We start from the raw sequence: 6,000 nt of genomic DNA, 5'->3' as shown, positions 1-6,000 counted from the left end.
TTGTTCTGTTGATTTTTATGGGGCTTAAGCATAACCAACTAAGCAGCAACAACATTTTCATTGACATTAATATTATAAGAAGAGAGACTAATTTGACAATTCTTCCCCCCAAAGCTTAAGAACAGACTGCATATGAAAGGGTGGTGTAATGGAACTCTGAGAAAATCAATTTTACAAAGGAAGTTGGATATCCATTGTTATGTGTTAAAATATACAATTATTTGTTTCTTTAGATGTGTTGTATTAGAAGAATGAGATAAAACCAGTTAAAGATTAGTGGTGCCTTAGGGAGCAATTTGGAAGGAACATGGCCAATTTGGTAGTTATGAAATTAATCCATTTTCAAAAAGTGGGAAGGGAGAGCATGAAAGAAGGAAAATTCATCCTTTTAGGCATATATCTAGCCTGAATTATTTATAAATTTTTTAGAGGGGGTTAATATATGTTGTTATATTCATTCATTATTGTCAAGCATTCATTTATTTTGTGGAACACAAAAAATACAGACTCTCCAGCTTGTTGGCTGGAAATAGCCTCCAGAGGATTTGCAACTATGTTGTAGGATATTTTTTTATTTTCTCCTCCTTGCAATGCTTCCATTTTTCAATTGCTTTGCTGACTATGAAAAAAAAAAGTTATTCCTCCTTAGCCTAGAACAACATATTGCAAGACAAAAAGGTTAATTGCTCTAGATATGTCCCTATAGCTGATTTTGGGGGGGGCGGGATGAGGGGAAAGGGACACCCTAGCTTCTCATTGCAGCAAATGGAAAGTTTTTTCCTACTGCAAAAAATGCATGCACAAGGATTTGCTTGGAACCCCAATGAGCTACAAATAAATTCAACATACCTGGCTCCTTTAAGGCAGAATAAATATAATGGAAGCTCAGTTTTAGTACTTCTCAGCCTAGTACTTCTAGGCTGTCTTCTTTTTCATTGAATCAAAATAGATTAGGATGTATATGGATGTGATTGCACAAATTCAGGCTGAATAGATGGTGAAGTAAGAACTGGGCCTTTTAATTTAAAAGGGGAAGATATGTCTGTTCTTTTCAGGAAAGACAGGAAGATTAACATCAGAAAAGAGCACGAACCTGGGATGAAACACTATCCAAATGCCTTGATGCATCCTTAAAGACATTGTTTTGGTTTTATCCCCTTGTCTGAATGCTTGTTTAAACAAGGATTATGTTTTCAAATCTTAATCCAATAAATACACCCCACTTTTTCCTTAGTTATAGCCATCTCCAGCCGAAAGTAGTTGGCACTTTTGTTTATAAATACCATTAATAAAATCAGAACCTGCTGATTTCTGTTCATATGGGAATTGCAGCTCCAGTTATCTTTGTGAAGATTTTTTTTTTAATTGAAAAAGTGTGTGAGGCGGAAAAAAAAAGATTTAAATTAGAATTATCTATAATTATGAAAAAGTGGGATAGATGTAAAAATAAAATAGCAAAATAAAATCCAATATGTATGCAACAACTCTGCAACATATCAAGGTATTGTGGGAAATCATAATTCATTTTTCTCTGACTTCTTATCCTTGCTTCCTATTTGTCCTACAGCCTTCCTGGAATCATTCCCAGACAAGCCACAATAAGTCCCAGATCTCTGCCAGCAGCCTCCAATTGAAGGAGTTGCCAACTAAAATGGAAGAAGTTACTATCCTAGTAACGGTTTATCTCCTGGCCACTGAATGAGACTTAATTCTTTTGCAAATTCAGTTTAAATGATCACTGTGATGGAATAGTAAAATTAACAAGCTTAAATGTGTACTTACTTTTTTTTTTTTTAACTTTCATGACATCCAATCAAAGTGCTGTTAATAATCCCAATGCCTTTGCACTTAAATCAGAATATTTTGTGAACTATGTTTAAAATTCTTACTGAACAGCTGAGAGGAACCGTATTCCATATTATCTACAGATATAAGAGACAACTTCCCAGCTGGTGCTCTGCTGGTCAAAAAGATGCCATTGCTTCTATAGATAGTTCCTTTGATCAGAACGTCACACTGAATGATGCAAACAGGGACCATCTACTTAGATTTATATTCTAGCCTAAGATCAGCTCATACATTCACTATTCATCTGATAAGTTATACAAAGCTCACCTCAACAACTGGCTGTTACCTTCTATTGCATCATTGATTTAAAGCTGTGAACAGTGAGAATTTTATCTTTTCTGAAATATAAGATTTGTTGAAATAAATAAACAGACATGAAATGTTATTTCATCATATTTTAAAAATTACTCAACCACTGATCATCAGTCCAAAACAAGAATTAAGTCACTAATGTATGCCCACTTGTCCTGACCATATATGTATTGTGACTCAGCATCTATCTGTCAGCAACCATTGACAAGTACCTGGTACTAACTATTTAAATCTCTCTCTCTCTCTCTCTCTCTCTCTCTCTCTCTCTCTCTCTCTCTCTCTCTCTTTAAAAAAAAAAAAAAAGCTGTCTGGGGCGACAGAATGGCGTCCGGGTTTCCCAGGTTGTTGGGCTGACATACTGCAGTGGCAGTAGAGGGCAGGAGTCTGACAAAATCTCATTAATCATTTTAAATTAACCCCAACATTCTTCTCCAGTACAGCCAAAGGGAGACTAACTTTTATAAATGAAAATGCTTTTTGGAAAAAGGTCCAGTATGAGTCTTGTAGCTTTCCAAATAAACAGATTTGAAAAGCACATATAGAGAGGAAATAATGTTGTTTCTAACTACATCAAAAGATAGGCATAGCTAGAATTCTCTCCCAAAATTTATTTAATTATTTTGTATTCTTAATATATTCTATCCAAAGTGGTAAGGATGAGGAAACAAACTAAATAAAACTAAATAAGGTAGGAAAACACTGACCACAATGAGTTTATGTTGCTCATGGTTGCCTAATCTGAGCCAGTTCTGCAGCAAATGTTCAAATTCATATTATTCTGATCTCCAGTGGGAAGGAATTTCACAGCTGTAAGAATATGCTTTATCTATTCTTATTTCATGAATTTTGAATATAATATGGGCCAAGAGAAAGTTGCTCTTTTTAAGACTGATGGAACATACAAATGGAAATGATCTTTAAAAATCTTTAAAGAACACAGTGTTTTTTTTAGGAGAAAGCCTCTCTACTAAAACGTATCAAAGGTAACCAGAAAAAAGCGGGGGGGGGGGGGAATTATTAAAAATATTTTGAGGTTATAAAATGGTGTGTATAATCTGGCAGAAGAGTACTTATATTTTTCTCCAGTAATCATTTTCTTTAAAAAAAAAAAATTCTATTGGTGTTATAGTTCAAAAGCAGTAGCTCAAAGCGTACTTAAATGTAATCCAAAGGACAGTGCTGTAAAATGTTTTCCTTTTACATCCCTGGCCAAAATGCAGGTACCATCTTCTTTATGAAATATTGGTCTTATTATCTAGTAGTGCACAAGAGAAAGAAAAGAGATAAAGTGCTTATCATCACCGCTGCACCATTTTATGTATAATCTGATTGTTAAATGTGCTGGATTGACCCTAAACTCTACATTAAAACCTCCAAATTGCAAGGCATCAGAACTGTCCACATGCCTGACAAACATTATCTATTTATTTAAAAGAGTTATATGCCCATCCAACTTATCTACCATAACCTTGGGCAGGTCACAGAAACAGCAATAAAAGCATAAAGAGACACTAAAACCAGATCAAACACTCTTAGCACCTCAAAAACAAACACTTCTATACAGCAAGATTTAGATTTACTGGGCTCCAGCCTCACTCTAATCCAGTGTTGTCCAAACTTGGCCACTTTAAGATGAGTGGACTTCAACTCCCAGAATTCCCCAGCCAGCCATGCTCTAACTGTTCTAACCCAATGCTTGGGGGAAGAGCCATCTCTTCAATACCTTCCAGAAGGCTAGAAGGGCAGCCAGATCTTAGGGGGGAAGATGTTCGACAGGGCAGGGGCTGCTATGGAGAAAGATCCTTCCTAGGTTCCACCAGATGGCAACATTTAAGGGAAGGGACCTGGAGCATGCCTACCCTATTTGACTTAGCGGAATGGAGAGATCCTCTCAGGGAGATTCAGTCTGGCAAATAACCTGGCCCCATGCCATACAGGGCTTTAGAGGTGATAAACCAGCTCCTTTAATTGCAGCAGGAAAGAAAGCAGAAGCCAGTGGAGCTCACACAGCAGCAATGTAATAGGGGCAAACCATGGGGTACCAAGAATGAACAATGAAGCATTTATCTTTGCTTGGACTCAAACGTGGGCTACCTCCCTAAAGGGCTTAACCAATCAGGAGGGGCACAAGTCTAGAACACAGGTGCCAGGCTCACTGCCCCAAGGACCGTGTCCACTTCCTCAGGATCAGCTGATTCAAAGTCTTCCCAGATAACTGGATTCAAACATGCCCCGTCACTTCCATAAGACCTGCTCAATTAATGTCCAACTCTGAGCAAAGTTGAGTGACTTTATCTGACATATGTGAAGAATATTCCTTATAGCAGTCTTGGCTTCTTCCAGTTCCCCCTTACCCAGAAGGGACCTGGTACCCTCAGGATATCTGAGAGACCACCTATCTCCAACTATTTCTGCCCACCCAGTATGTTCCAGCAGAGTGGGTGTGCTCCAGGTCCCCTCCATTAAACATTGCCATCCTGTGGGACCTTGGAAGCATGCCTTCTCTGTGCAGCCTCCACTCTCTGGAATAGCATCCCCCCAGAGATAAGGATGGCACCCTCTCTCCTAGGATTCCAGAAAGCTTTGAAAACCCGGCTTTGGTCCCAGGCCTGGGCTTGATGTTTATTATTTGTTCAGTGGTCTCTGTTTTATTTGTTGTTTTTGCTGTCCATTGGATTACTTTAGTCTGGGTTGTCTGCGTGATTCTATGTTTTTATCTGTTTTTATATTTTCCCTAGTTGTATATGCCACCCAGAGTCCATTGCAGTTGGGCAGCCAATAAATTGAAATAAAACAAATAAAACAAACAAACAAAGAAATAGGGCTGCCAGCCGGCTATCTGCAGATGCAGTCAGAGTGGAGAATTAAACCAATGAGCTCTAAGGAATCCACAATGACAGAATGTCCACCCAGGTGTGATCTGATCCAGGGCCTTTGCAGCATGTTCATGCCAAGTCACAACCAAGGCCTTGACCAAACCATGCAGCACAACTTCAGGAAAAAAAACAAGTTCCCTTTGAAGCCCATTGGGGTCCATCAGTCACATGGGGTGGGCTGACTGAACAGACCCCATCTCCCTGTAATGGGGAGAAGTCATGGAGAACTCCAGAGCCAAGAAAACATGTTCTGTCCATGGCAAGGGACTGTGTTAATTTTCCCCAACCTCAGATCACAATGCACTGCCCTGAGACAAAAATCAGATCTAATGTGTGACTTCCACTGTGGTTGGGGCCCTTAATAAGTTGGATCAGATCCATGGTTGCCTTAACGGCCATGAACACCTAAACCACCACTGACTTTGGGCTGAAAGAAAGCAGATTGAAGTCCCCCAGGACTTCACTGACAACTTGGCCACAGGTCTAGGAGCTTGGGCAGGAATGCTTCTGCACTGCAGGGAGGAAGGTAAAAAAGCAGCAGTCCCAGCTGATCCTACACCCTAACCTCACAACATGGTCCCATATCTGGCTATATCTGCAGCAGTGCCTCTAAACGCAACAACAGGCAATCCTCGACTTATGACAATAGGGATTGGAAAATTGGTCATTAAGCAGTGTGGTTGTTAAGTGAGGCATCACATGACTGCACCTGATTTTACAACCTTTTTTGCTGTGGTCGTTAAGTGAGACATCATGCAACCGTGACTTGTGGCCTTCCCCGCTGGCTTCCCCACTGACTTTTCTTGTGGGAAGCCAGCTGGGAATGCCACAAATGGTAATCACATGACTGCAGGACGCTGCAACCATTGTAAATGTGCAACGGTGCCAAGCGCCGAACCATGATCATGTGACCGCGGGGACGCTGCAAGTCATAAGTGTGAGGACTGGTCATAGATCACTATTT

Source organism: Python bivittatus, unplaced genomic scaffold (assembly GCF_059951505.1).
Source record: "Python bivittatus isolate LINGU-HERP-01145 unplaced genomic scaffold, Pbiv_v1 ctg000070_np1212, whole genome shotgun sequence".
Classification (NCBI taxonomy): Eukaryota; Metazoa; Chordata; class Lepidosauria; order Squamata; family Pythonidae; genus Python; species Python bivittatus.
Note: the sequence above shows the minus strand (reverse complement) of the source record.